The sequence below is a fragment of the Procambarus clarkii genome, chromosome 82, assembly GCF_040958095.1.
Source record: "Procambarus clarkii isolate CNS0578487 chromosome 82, FALCON_Pclarkii_2.0, whole genome shotgun sequence".
Lineage (NCBI taxonomy): Eukaryota > Metazoa > Arthropoda > Malacostraca > Decapoda > Cambaridae > Procambarus > Procambarus clarkii.
The window spans coordinates 1,098,001-1,112,629 of NC_091231.1; the positions used below are offsets into that span (position 1 = coordinate 1,098,001).

At 53.1% G+C, this 14,629-nt stretch overlaps 1 protein-coding gene across 3 annotated transcripts in view; it reads left to right on the plus strand.

The window, feature by feature from the left end:
• Positions 1-14,629, plus strand: part of LOC123764259 (vesicle-fusing ATPase 1) — a 51,778-nt gene that overhangs the window by 15,672 nt on the left and 21,477 nt on the right. The window lies entirely within an intron of this gene.

A 14,629-nucleotide genomic window follows, 5' to 3' on the forward strand; every position in this document is an offset into this window, starting at 1 on the left:
TCCACTGTTTTGCGGATTTTGATCGCTGCAGTGGTGGTAGTGGTGGTGGTGGTGGTGGTAGTGGTAGTGGTGGTGGTGTGGTAGTGGTGGTGGCGTCGCCAGGGAGTCTGGTGGTAGTCGTGAGGGTGTCTTAACTCTCTCCTGTAAATGACACAAAGTATCACACAATATATGATGCTCAAATCCTTGTCTCTTGCTTATTGGTGTTATAACTGTGTTGAAGTCTTTGTGGTCTCACTGTGTTGTGTTGGGAGGGGTTGGTGGTGTTCCAGCCAGTGTTGGAGGTGGTGTACCAGTCAGTGTTGGAGGTGGTGTTCCAGCCAGTGTTGGAGGTGGTGTACCAGCCAGTGTTGGAGGTGGTGTACCAGCCAGTGTTGGAGGTGGTGTACCAGTCAGTGTTGGAGGTGGTGTTCCAGCCAGTGTTGGAGGTGGTGTTCCAGCCAGTGTTGGAGGTGGTGTACCAGCCAGTGTTGGAGGTGGTGTTCCAGCCAGTGTTGGAGGTAGTGTACCAGCCAGTGTTGGAGGTGGTGTACCAGCCAGTGTTGGAGGTGGTGTACCAGCCAGTGTTGGAGGTGGTGTACCAGTCAGTGTTGGAGGTGGTGTACCAGTCAGTGTTGGAGGTGGTGTACCAGCCAGTGTTGGAGGTGGTGTACCAGCCAGTGTTGGAGTGGTGTTCCAGCCAGTGTTGGAGGTGGTGTACCAGCCAGTGTTGGAGGTGGTGTACCAGCCAGTGTTGGAGGTGGTGTACCAGCCAGTGTTGGAGGTGGTGTACCAGTCAGTGTTGGAGGTGGTGTACCAGCCAGTGTTGGAGGTGGTGTACCAGTCAGTGTTGGAGGTGGTGTACCAGCCAGTGTTGGAGGTGGTGTACCAGCCAGTGTTGGAGGTGGTGTACCAGCCAGTGTTGGAGGTGGTGTACCAGTCAGTGTTGGAGGTGGTGTACCAGCCAGTGTTGGAGGTGGTGTACCAGCCAGTGTTGGAGGTGGTGTACCAGTCAGTGTTGGAGGTGGTGTACCAGTCAGTGTTGGAGGTGGTGTACCAGCCAGTGTTGGAGGTGGTGTACCAGTCAGTGTTGGAGGTGGTGTACCAGCCAGTGTTGGAGGTGGTGTACCAGCCAGTGTTGGAGGTGGTGTACCAGCCAGTGTTGGGGGTGGTGTACCAGCCAGTGTTGGAGGTGGTGTACCAGCCAGTGTTGGAGGTGGTGTACCAGCCAGTGTTGGAGGTGGTGTACCAGCCAGTGTTGGAGGTGGTGTACCAGCCAGTGTTGGAGGTGGTGTACCAGCCAGTGTTGGAGGTGGTGTACCAGCCAGTGTTGGAGGTGGTGTACCAGCCAGTGTTGGAGGTGGTGTACCAGCCAGTGTTGGAGGTGGTGTACCAGCCAGTGTTGGAGGTGGTGTACCAGCCAGTGTTGGAGACAGCTGGATGAAAGCAACTATCAGGTGCATGATTTATGAAATAATGAGTCCAAAAGATAATTTCACCCTCACCCCAGCCACTCTCCCTCCCCTCCCCTCCCCCTCACTTCCTTCCCCTCACCCTCTCCCTCCCCTACCCCTCTAACCCCCTCCTCCGCTCCCTTCCCCCACTTCCCTCCCATCACTTCCCTTAATTATTTTTCTTCCCTCACCTTACTTACCTCTTCCCCTTCATTCCTTTCCCCTCCCCAGCTATACGTCCACAAGCACACACACACACACACACACACGTGTACACTGAAGCACACACACACACGTGTACACAGAAGCACACACACACACACACGTGTACACAGAAGCACACACACACGTGTACACTGAAGCACACACACACACACGTGTACACAGAAGCACACACACACGTGTACACTGAAGCACACACACACACACGTGTACACAGAAGCACACACACACGTGTACACAGAAGCACACACACACGTGTACACTGAAGCACACACACACACACACGTGTACACAGAAGCACACACACACGTGTACACTGAAGCACACACACACACACGTGTACACAGCAGCACACACACACACGTGTACACAGAAGCACACACACACTTGTACACAGAAGCACACACACACTTGTACACAGAAGCACACACACACGTGTACACAGAAGCACACACACACACACGTGTACACAGCAGCACACACACACTTGTACACAGAAGCACACACACACGTGTACACAGAAGCACACACACACACACGTGTACACAGCAGCACACACACACTTGTACACAGAAGCACACACACACTTGTACACAGAAGCACACACACACGTGTACACAGAAGCACACACACACACACGTGTACACAGCAGCACACACACACTTGTACACAGAAGCACACACACACGTGTACACAGAAGCACACACACACACACTTGTACACAGAAGCACACACACGTGTACACAGAAGCACACACACACACACGTGTACACAGAAGCACACACACACGTGTACACAGAAGCACACACACACGTGTACACAGAAGCACACACACACACACTTGTACACAGAAGCATACACACACGTGTACACAGAAGCATACACACACGTGTACACAGAAGCACACACACACGTGTACACAGAAGCACACACACACACACTTGTACACAGAAGCATACACACACGTGTACACAGAAGCACACACACACGTGTACACAGAAGCACACACACACGTGTACACAGCAGCACACACACACACACACGTGTACACAGCAGCACACACACACACACTTGAAAACAGAAGCATACACACACGTGTACACAGAAGCATACACACACGTGTACACAGAAGCACACACACACGTGTACACAGAAGCACACACACACACACTTGTACACAGAAGCATACACACACGTGTACACAGCAGCACACACACACGTGTACACAGCAGCACACACACACGTGTACACAGCAGCACACACACACGTGTACACAGCAGCACACACACACGTGTACACAGCAGCACACACACACGTGTACACAGCAGCACACACACACGTGTACACAGCAGCACACACACACGTGTACACAGCAGCACACACACACGTGTACACAGCAGCACACACACACGTGTACACAGCAGCACACTGTACTCCTGGACAAGAAGCGCCGTTACAGTATTTCAAGTGGACCAGACGCTGTTTGACCACTTAAAATAGCTAAGAATGGCCTTGTTTCATTATGGATGGTGTGGAGTACTTCTGGAGGGTCTTAAATGGCTCCAGGAGGACTCTAAATGATCTTGTATAGCCGGGGACGTCTCCATTGACCTTCGATTGACTTGGAAGGTTCTGAAATAGCCTTGGATGGATTAGGAATGGCTTGGAGAGCCCTTGATGGCTTTGGATTGCCTCGCAAGATCGTTCTGGATAGTCTTGGGTGACTGTGGGTGGTAATGAATGGTTGTTGGTTGGTCTTGTATTGGTCTCTGTACGGTTTCTGACGCTGTGGATGGTCATGTGACCTTGTTTATATGTGACGTGTGAGTGATAGTAGAGCGCTGGCCAACATGAGGGTGGGGAGGGGGGGGGGGAGGTGGTGACGCCAGGGGAGGGGGGGAGGTGGTGACGCCAGGGGAGGGGGGGAGGTGGTGACGCCAGGGGAGGGGGGGAGGTGGTGTGAGGATGGGGAGGGTTGAGGGCTGGGGAGGGGGAGTGGCCGGGGTGCTGATAGTAGGATACATTCATACTGGTATACATGACGGTGATGCATTACACACTGCTACTGACGACGGTGATACACTGGTAACGGTACACAGTAGCTTGGGGATACATAGTGCAGGTCTGGCCACCCGGTGGACCATGGAGCACATTATAACACTTATGATGGCAAGTTATAATGTGTGATAAGTGTTATACTGTGTTCCACGGTCCGCGACTCTTCAGTACACCATATCAACACTCGGTCATGGTCTATTGGTCACAGTATGCCAAATGCAGGCGATGAGTCACAATAACGTGGCTGAAGTATGTTGACCAGACCACACACTAGAAGGTGAAGGGACGACGACGTTTCGGTCCGTCCTGGACCATTTTCAAGTCGATTGACTTGAGAATGGTCCAGGACGGACCGAAACGTCGTCGTCCCTTCAATTTCTAGTGTGTGGTCTGGTCAACTTAACGTTCCAACCCTTCATCAGGAAGAGGTTTTCTCCTACATTTGCCTTGGGGACCATTCACGCTTGTGTGTGTGTGTGTGTGTGTGTGTGTGTGTGTGTGTGTGTGGGTGTGTGTGTGTTGTGCGTGAGAACACTAACGAGGTGAAGAGTGTGTGAGGGTGTCCAGCAGGTGGTGTCGTGGCCTCGCTGTACCCCGTGTGGGACCTGCCCGTAAATCACCCTCCAACACCCACTCCACAGTGGACGGCCTCATAAACACTCATACTCTGACCTGCCACTTGACTCACTAACAAGTGCACTGAGTAAAGTGCGCACAGTCACAAGACAAAGATCGGTAAGCCACGTGCAGAGTTATAATCTTAATTCAAATCTATTTAAAGATCCGCCAGCGTAAAAGTTTTGTTGCTGATAAAGGTGTTGTCCACTGACCATAATGTGCTGAAAAAGGCTGGTTTATAGAGGCCTTTATAGTGTGATTATCTAGTTATAGCGTCTATAGTCTGGGGTCACAGGTCAGGTCAAGGTTATTTCAAGTAACTGAAATGTGGCCCACGTAGACCGTAGAGTTTGTGTTTTGGGCTGGTGGCTTTCCTGGATTCCTCAGAGACAAATTATTTAGTGCTGTTAACACGCTATTGAATTGTGCAGACATACCAACTCACTCCTTTTATGATAGATGGCTGAGCAACAATGCTTACAATCTCATTAAACTTAACATTCTTTTTAAGTGCAATCTACCTGTCTCAGATATTCCTCTTTATCTGTAACCCACCATTCAAGTATCATACACACCTGTCACCAAGAAAGATAATGAGAATCTTGCTCTTCTCAAAGCTGTCACTCTTGAAACAATTGCCTCCTCCATCGAGAGTTTAAGATCTCACGAGCACAGTGTCTACACCGACGGCTCAGTCCAAGCCTCTACTGGACGGACTGCAGCAGCATGTAGGTTTTATAGAAATAATATTTGCACAAAAACTGTCAGTGTCAGGTTAAACAACTGGCTGACCTCTACAGAAGCAGAACTAGCAGCATTAGAACTAGCTACCAGTACATTAAAAAACATTGGAGGAAGAATAATATTTTGTGATTCAAAGTCTGCTCTTCAAGCAGTCGAAAACTTCTCTTGGAAGATCGACAGCAAGAACCTCATACTCTCAATTATAAATGACCTAATTGATGCACAGAGTAAAGGGTCTCGAATCTCCTTTGTATGGATACCTTCACACATAAATATAACCCATCATAATGAGACAGACATTGCAGCCAAATTAGCGTGTAACAAGGATGAAGTTGAATTAGATCTAGGTATCCCCATCTCTGCTGTCAAAACTGTATTGGTCCAAACATTCAGATCTGATAGGAAAGAACTTACTGACTCCCAACGACCTGAAAGTACTAGTATAAAAAGCTATGATTTGTTCAGATCTGAAACCTACATCAATGGACAGCACAAAACGTTCACTAGACTGTGCGACACAGTGGTTGCCAGGATCAGGTTGGGTTACCGTTACCTGTGGCAGGTGGCTGCAGGTGACGGGTCTCCCAATCCTGAGCACTCCAGTTGCAAACTCTGTGAGCAGGAACTACGGCACGATCTCCCGCACTACATCACTGAATGCCCAGTTATTAGACCTTTCAGACCAGTTGGCATGAGGTACCTGGAGCTTTTCAATTACTTTATTCACTCTCGTATTCTTGAAGATATCCTCACAGTGTACCCAAAATTTGCCAGTGCAGGCTACTAAATATATGACCCTGTATGACTAACCATCCTGCGAGATGGGGACTTGTATTACCACTGCTACCTTATTCAATCTTGTGTTGTTGATATCCTCAAAATGCATCTGGAGTCTGCCAGTGCAGACTGCCTATCACATGCCTCTGTATGACTAACCATCCTGTGTGATGGGGATTTTATAGCATCACGTAGTTAGCTTTTTTGACACACTGTACTCCACTTCATATAGTCTAGGGTAGCTGCACTAATGCAGATGTACCTCATGTATTAATAAAAAAATATTCCTGGGTCAGTTGGTGGTTAACATGTAGTAAGTTGTTATATTAACAGACAAATGTATACATTTATTAGCCAGGTGGTGGGGCGGGGTGGAAGACTGGAGGTTCAGTAGGGCGAGGCGGGGAGGTCACACCAACACTACAAGGAGCTCTCCCGAGGACGGTGTTACTAAGAGCCCCGTGAAGAGTGACGACACCGACGCCACACACACAACACTCACACTCGGGGAAGACATTCCTCAAGAGAGATCAACATAACTATATGGAATGTGATATTAACATCGGGAGTCGTAATGACACAGGAGCTGGAAAGTGTCAATATTGCAGTCAAAATGGAAGGAAATATTGATGAAGTAATTAGAAGCAATGTGAAGGTGTAGGGGGTTATTAAGGAGGAGGGAAGGCCACGACAGGAAGACATAGGAGAGCCACAAGCAAGACTAACAGCAATAGTAGGCACGTTTAACAAATGTTATTATAATAGAGATGGCAGAGGGACTTCAGAATGCCTAAAAGACTTAAAAACTAGTCTCGCATCGAGTGGTGAACAGTGCAGAGCAACATTGAGGACATTAGAGATATTAAGGTAAAGAACTTCAAATGAAGGAGAATGGTGATTGCCTGCAGGACGTATTATAGCAGTGGGAGAAGGTGATGCATGTGAGGGGGAGCGAGGCCACCACAGGGAAGAGTCAAGCAGGTTAGGTTAGGTTAGAACTGAACCTCTCCTGAACCTCAACTGAGTAACTTGACCACATTAATCATCTGATATTAACAGTTCAGAGGATAAGACAGAAGGTAAAGTCAGCTGTAAGAGAGGCTGCAAGAACCCAGCAGGTGGTCATATGAACAAGGAAGGAGTTACAGTGGGAGAAAGTCACGGTAATTACTATATACCCAAGCCTCAGGCACAATAAAAGATACTATAGAAATGCCCGACAAAATTGAGGTATTATGTAAATAGGACATTGTTGTATGTTATAGATTTAATAATGGACAGTAATCGACCACTGAAGATGATGTTTAAGAACATGTTGTAGTTAAATATATTCTGACAAAGACAAGGGAAACTTAAGAGATCAGGTCCAGAAAGATATGATAACTACATACAAAATACCGAGGGTAATACACAAGGTGATGAAGGACAAATTCATTAGAGTGAGGGAATACCTACCATGACGACAGGGGGAAACTGGAGAAGCAAATGAGTGCAAGGTATGGAAGTATTGGTACAGTCAGGCCCAGCTGTGTACCAGTTGTCCCTGACTCCTCTCCCTCCCCGCCAGTCTGCTCTGGCACTAGCGGTCTGGAAGCTCCCCATTACCTTCTTGTCTGCCGATTAGTTTATCCCGACTCTGCTGCCTGAAACAACTTCCTTTAATCAACCTGCCAGTTCTCCCTGACCGCTCAGTCTGCTGTAACGATCTCCTTCAATCACCCTGCTGGTCCTCCCGAGGCCTCTCCTAGCTTGGTAAATGTCAACCTCTCTCTCTCTGGTACTCAGATAAATCTTCCTGACCCCCTGCTATCCTGATGAATTTCCCAAAGAGCCCTGTTATCCTAGTAGATCACCCTGACCCCTCGGCTAGTCTAATAAAATTCCCGGGCACCTTAAAGTATCTAACATAAATCAATATTTCTGTTTTCAGTCAAGGCTTCTGGCAGCCTGAGATTATCTACGTGTTTGCTAGTTATACTTGACTCTGCTGTCAGGCTGAAAGCTCCCTCTCACCATTCTGTCTACATCAGGGTTCTCCATAACCTATGGCTGTCGCAAAACTTGCTCTGCCCTCCCTTCCCCCCTGCCAGCACGCCCCCCTCGGCCCCCCTGCTCTTCCCTGCCGGCCAGACGTTGAAGATGAGTGTTGTATCAGCAGCAGCAGAGCTTCGGTTACCAGTGTCTGCTTCCCCTCTCCGGCGAGCAAACACCAGCAAGCACCGACCTCTCTCCCTTTATTTGATCTGAGAAATGTACTTGATATCTTCAATTAGGATATAATGGTTACAGAAGCAAGGCTTGTCTAGGTCAGGGTGATGGTTCGCATCTCTCCAGGGAGCTCCTAGAGAGTCCTTCCAGGTGTGTCCTGGTCAAGAGTCCCTCCAGGGAGCTGCCTGAGAAGAGTGCCTTGGGGGTCACTCTTGCAGAGTTCGCACAAGTGGGCTCACACACACTCCACACACACACCTGTTCACATGACTGAGGAAAATTCAGGAGAGGGTTCAGCTGTGATCTGGAGAACAGCTGGCTTGGACCCATCAGGCTTGGACCCATCAGGTTTGGCCACTCCTGTGCATGGGACAAAATCATGCAGGTGAAGGTGAAGCAACATCATCATTGTGAGGGAAAGACTCACAAACCACTTGATCATTGTCAAATATAATAGCCATTTACAAGTGTTATGATACAACCCATGAGGCGTAACAACCCACAAGTTGTAGAACACATCAGCCACAACCTTCATGATGAAGTCGTCACTTGGTGTAAGGTGCGGACCGTCGTGTTGACGTCCCAGATGATGTTAACTTGACATGAAGCGTCAGACAGAGTACGCTACGATGTCTGGAAGTCAAGTGACTCCTTGCTAGATAGTTAGACAGAAGACTTAGCGCCCTGTCTGTCCTTCTCTCACCTCACGTCACCTGCACATGATAGATACACATCTTAATAGACCGAAAACAAGTATAGCCTCACACATAATTAAATACCTAACGACTGTAATAACACGCGCACAACGGTCGCTCTTGGTGCAAGTGTTTGAGGACTGGCTCACACTGTAATGTTGCGAGGACGCATCTTGACAGCACACTTAGCTGTAAACGCTTGTCCACACGTAAGGAGTGCACGAGTATACCAAGTGAAGGTCAGTTGTTGCTGGGAAGAAAGTACTGCTTCTTTAACCGTGACATGTGTCGACGTGTCTGAGCTGAGACGCCCAGATTCATCTGGTGTTCCAGGGCTCTGGAGCTGAGGCGGTACGTCTCCAGTGTGTTACAGGTCACCACTTTGTCTGTCCTCCAGACCATTATCTAAGACATTGGGGAAGAGACGGTGCTTCCCCCCTCCATGTTGGCACTGTGCCAGCTGGAGGCATCCCTCCCCAATCCCAGCTGCGTCAGCTGCCCCCCCCCCCCACTGTTCTTCACTTCCCCTCTACCCCGTGATCACCTTCTCACTGTTCTCTCGCCCCGTCTGCGGCCCTCCGTCCTCCCCACCACTCATAGCTCACTACCTTACTCAGTATTACTCGCCGTGAGTGGTAGTAACGCCTTCCTTATTGTGTTTGGGGCCCTGCGGCTGATGAGTGCCAGGAGGGCCACTCCCTCTCTGGCACTGTTGTGACCTTTATCCTCACCACTACTACCTCCACCACCACTACCACCACCCCTGGTGGTAGTGGTGGTGGTGGACGGTGGTCGTGAACAGTGTTGGTGGTGGTGGACGGTGGTCGTGAACAGTGGTGGTGGACGGTGGTCGTGAACAGTGTTGGGGGTGGTGGACGGTGGTCGTGAACAGTGTTGGGGGTGGTGGACGGTGGTCGTGAACAGTGTTGGTGGTGGTGGACGGTGGTCGTGAACAGTGTTGGTGGTGGACGGTGGTCGTGAACAGTGTTGGTGGTGGTGGACGGTGGTCGTGAACAGTGGTGGTGGACGGTGGTCGTGAGCAGTGTTGGTGGTGGTGGACGGTGGTCGTGAACAGTGTTGGTGGTGGTGGACGGTGGTCGTGAACAGTGGTGGTGGACGGTGGTCGTGAACAGTGTTGGTGGTGGTGGACGGTGGTCGTGAACAGTGGTGGTGGACGGTGGTCGTGAGCAGTGTTGGTGGTGGTGGACGGTGGTCGTGAACAGTGGTGGTGGACGGTGGTCGTGAACAGTGTTGGGGGGTGGTGGACGGGGGTCGTGAACAGTGTTGGTGGTGGTGGACGGGGGTCGTGAACAGTGTTGGTGGTGGTGGACGGGGGTCGTGAACAGTGTTGGTGGTGGTGGACGGTGGTCGTGAACAGTGTTGGTGGTGGTGGACGGGGGTCGTGAACAGTGTTGGTGGTGGTGGACGGGGGTCGTGAACAGTGTTGGTGGTGGTGGACGGGGGTCGTGAACAGTGTTGGGGGTGGTGGACGGTGGTCGTGAACAGTGTTGGTGGTGGTGGACGGGGGTCGTGAACAGTGTTGGGGGTGGTGGACGGTGGTCGTGAACAGTGTTGGGGGTGGTGGACGGTGGTCGTGAACAGTGTTGGTGGTGGTGGACGGTGGTCGTGAGCAGTGTTGGGGGTGGTGGACGGTGGTCGTGAGCAGTGTTGGGGGTGGTGGACGGTGGTCGTGAGCAGTGTTGGGGGTGGTGGACGGGGGTCGTGAGCAGTGTTGGGGGTGGTGGACGGTGGTCGTGAGCAGTGTTGGGGGTGGTGGACGGTGGTCGTGAGCAGTGTTGGGGGTGGTGGACGGTGGTCGTGAGCAGTGTTGGGGGTGGTGGACGGGGGTCGTGAGCAGTGTTGGGGGTGGTGGACGGGGGTCGTGAACAGTGTTGGGGGTGGTGGACGGGGGTCGTGAACAGTGTTGGGGCTGTCTGTGCTCCACTATTCACTCGGGTCACACTGATCTGTCTGCTTAAAGTTGATAGTCAGCTTATGGGTGGAGAGTGAGGCAGGCGGGAGCTGAGGACTGTATGGCCCTCACCTGGCATGGTGGAGCCTGCCTCACACCTCACCTGGCATGGTGGAGCCTGCCTCACACCTCACCTGGCATGGTGGAGCCTGCCTCACACCTCACCTGGCATGGTGGAGCCTGCCTCACACCTCACCAGGCATGGTGGAGCCTGCCTCACACCTCACCTAGCATGGTGGAGCCTGCCTCACACCTCACCTGGCATGGTGGAGCCTGCCTCACACCTCACCTAGCATGGTGGAGCCTGCCTCACACCTCACCTGGCATGGTGGTGCCTTCCTCACACCTCACCTGGCATGGTGGAGCCTGCCTCACACCTCACCTGGCATGGTGGTGCCTTCCTCACACCTCACCTGGCATGGTGGAGCCTGCCTCACACCTCACCTAGCATGGTGGAGCCTGCCTCACACCTCACCTAGCATGGTGGAGCCTGCCTCACACCTCACCTGGCATGGTGGAGCCTGCCTCACACCTCACCTGGCATGGTGGAGCCTGGCTCACACCTCACCTGGCATGGTGGAGCCTGCCTCACACCTCACCTGGCATGGTGGAGCCTGCCTCACCCCTCACCTGGCATGGTGGAGCCTGCCTCACACCTCACCTGGCATGGTGGAGCCTGCCTCACACCTCACCTGGCATGGTGGAGCCTGCCTCACACCTCACCTGGCATGGTGGAGCCTGCCTCACACCTCACCTGGCATGGTGGAGCCTGCCTCACACCTCACCTAGCATGGTGGAGCCTGCCTCACACCTCACCTGGCATGGTGGTGCCTTCCTCACACCTCACCTGGCATGGTGGAGCCTGCCTCACACCTCACCTGGCATGGTGGAGCCTGCCTCACACCTCACCTGGCATGGTGGAGCCTGCCGCACACCTCACCTGGCATGGTGGAGCCTGCCTCACACCTCACCTAGCATGGTGGAGCCTGCCTCACACCTCACCTGGTATGGTGGAGCCTGCCTCACACCTCACCTAGCATAGTGGAGCCTACCTCACACCTCACCTAGCATGGTGGAGCCTGCCTCACACCTCACCTAGCATGGTGGAGCCTGCCTCACACCTCACCTAGCATGGTGGAGCCTGCCTCACATCTCACCTGGCATGGTGGAGCCTGCCTCACACCTCACCTGGCATGGTGGAGCCTGCCTCACCTGGCATGGTGGAGCCTGCCTCACCTGGCATGGTGGAGCTTGCCTCACCTGGCATGGTGGAGCCTGCCTCACCTGGCATGGTGGAGCCTGCCTCACCTGGCATGGTGGAGCCTGCCTCACACCTCACCTAGCATAGTGGAGCCTGCCTCACACCTCACCTGGCATGGTGGAGCCTGCCTCACACCTCACCTAGCATGGTGGAGCCTGCCTCACACCTCACCTAGCATGGTGGAGCCTGCCGCACACCTCACCTGGCATGGTGGAGCCTGCCTCACACCTTACCTGGCATGGTGGTGCCTGCCTTACACCTCACCTGGCATGGTGGAGCCTGCCTCACACCTCACCTGGCATGGTGGAGCCTGCCTCACACCTCACCTGGCATGGTGGAGCCTGCCTCACACTCACCCCTGGCGTGCCCTACCCTAACACGTCACTGTATACATGGTACTGGCGGGTGTGGAGAGTAGAGGCCCCACACCTGCTGCCACTCATCATCAGTCTTGCCGTCTGGACCAATCAAGGAACCCGGCACTAGGCCTACTGGCCTACTGGAGGGTGACAACTTCTACCAATTGTTTGGATTTGAATTATTGTTATGTTTGTAGAAATCTATTTAAATTGTCTTTAACTTTATTTTCCTTTTGAAATTATTACTGGAGGCCAACAGTACCTGTAGCCCCAGGGGTCCCGTCACAGTACCTGTAGCCCCAGGGGGCCCGTCACAGTATCTGTAGCCCCAGGGGTCCCGTCACAGTACCTGTAGCCCCAGGGGGCCCGTCACAGTATCTGTAGCCCCAGGGGTCCCGTCACAGTACCTGTAGCCCCAGGGGGCCCGTCACAGTACCTGTAGCCCCAGGGGTCCCGTCACAGTACCTGTATCCCCAGGGGTCCCGTCACAGTACCTGTAGCCCCAGGGGTCCCGTCACAGTACCTGTAGCCCCAGGGGTCCCGTCACAGTATCTGTAGCCCCAGGGGTCCCGTCACAGTACCTGTAGCCCCAGGGGGCCCGTCACAGTACCTGTAGCCCCAGGGGTCCCGTCACAGTACCTGTAGCCCCAGGGGTCCCGTCACAGTACCTGTAGCCCCAGGGGTCCCGTCACAGTACCTGTAGCCCCAGGGGTCCCGTCACAGTACCTGTAGCCCCAAGGGGCCCGTCACAGTACCTGTAGCCCCAGGGGTCCCGTCACAGTACCTGTAGCCCCAGGGGTCCCGTCACAGTACCTGTAGCCCCAGGGGGCCCGTCACAGTACCTGTAGCCCCAAGGGGCCCGTCACAGTACCTGTAGCCCCAGGGGTCCCGTCACAGTACCTGTAGCCCCAGGGGTCCCGTCACAGTACCTGTAGCCCCAGGGGTCCCGTCACAGTACCTGTAGCCCCAAGGGGCCCGTCACAGTACCTGTAGCCCCAGGGGTCCCGTCACAGTACCTGTAGCCCCAGGGGTCCCGTCACAGTACCTGTAGCCCCAGGGGGCCCGTCACAGTACCTGTAGCCCCAAGGGGCCCGTCACAGTACCTGTAGCCCCAGGGGGCCCGTCACAGTACCTGTAGCCCCAGGGGGCCCGTCACAGTACCTGTAGCCCCAGGGGTCCCGTCACAGTACCTGTAGCCCCAGGGGGCCCGTCACAGTACCTGTAGCCCCAGGGGGCCCTCACACAGTTCCTGTAGCCTCAGGGGGCCCCTCACAGTACCTGTAGCCCCAGGGGGCCCTCACACAGTTCCTGTAGCCTCAATTTGCCCCTCACAGTACCTGTAGCCCCAGGGGGCCCCTCACAGAACCTGTAGCCCCAGGGGACCCCTCACAGTACCTGTAGCCCCAGAGGGGCCCCTCACAGTATATTAATCGGTCCGTGTCTCCACACCTTACTATTCTCGAGCCACAAAACACCAATCTTGTGTTGAGTAACATTAAATGTGTTTTGTACTGAAGAATATTTGGAATATTCTGGAAGAGGACGCTAGTAAGAATCAAGAGTTTTTTGTCCAACCGCTGGAGGGTGTTACTGGCAGATTGCTCGCCGCTGTCAGTCACCTCCCCCGCGGGCCTGGGACCTGGGAGGATGGTTCCCTCGGGGGCTGGGGGGGCAGCTGAGGGTTGTGTATTACAGGGGCGTATGGAGGGTGCGGGGGATTGTGTTGGTACGGAGCCGGTGGGGAAGTCTTGGGGGCATCATTATAGAGTGTGAGGAGTGTATGAGCGGCACCTCACCTTCAGAACCTTTCAGTGTGTCTACTCCGAGACTGTTGGGTTTGTTTACTGAGCCATCAGTGTGAGAGCATCACTTCCTCTCTGCCAGTCTTCTCCCGACACCACTCAGCTGGGTGCCGGAGTATGAGCGGTGAGGGTGACGCTGCACACTGGCGGGTGACACCAGTTGACCCGGATGAAGTGTGTGGGGGAGTAGCAGAGTTATGATTCTTAAGAGAATTGTTCTGGCCGGTAACTTGTTGCTGGCTTCCTTGAGCTCCGGCCTCGTCTCTCAACTGATTTTTATTCATGAACAGGAGACTACAATACCCACCATGAGGGTATTGGTTATGAGGACGGGCTACTTCAAGCCCGTCCTCACCAACTGTGGCCAAATGCTTGTTAACCCAGCCGCCAAACCCCTGTTCATGAATAAAAAACACTACACACGAATCACAACTGATAATCGAACTGTTCTCGAACATTGGGTAACCCGCACCTCTCTTA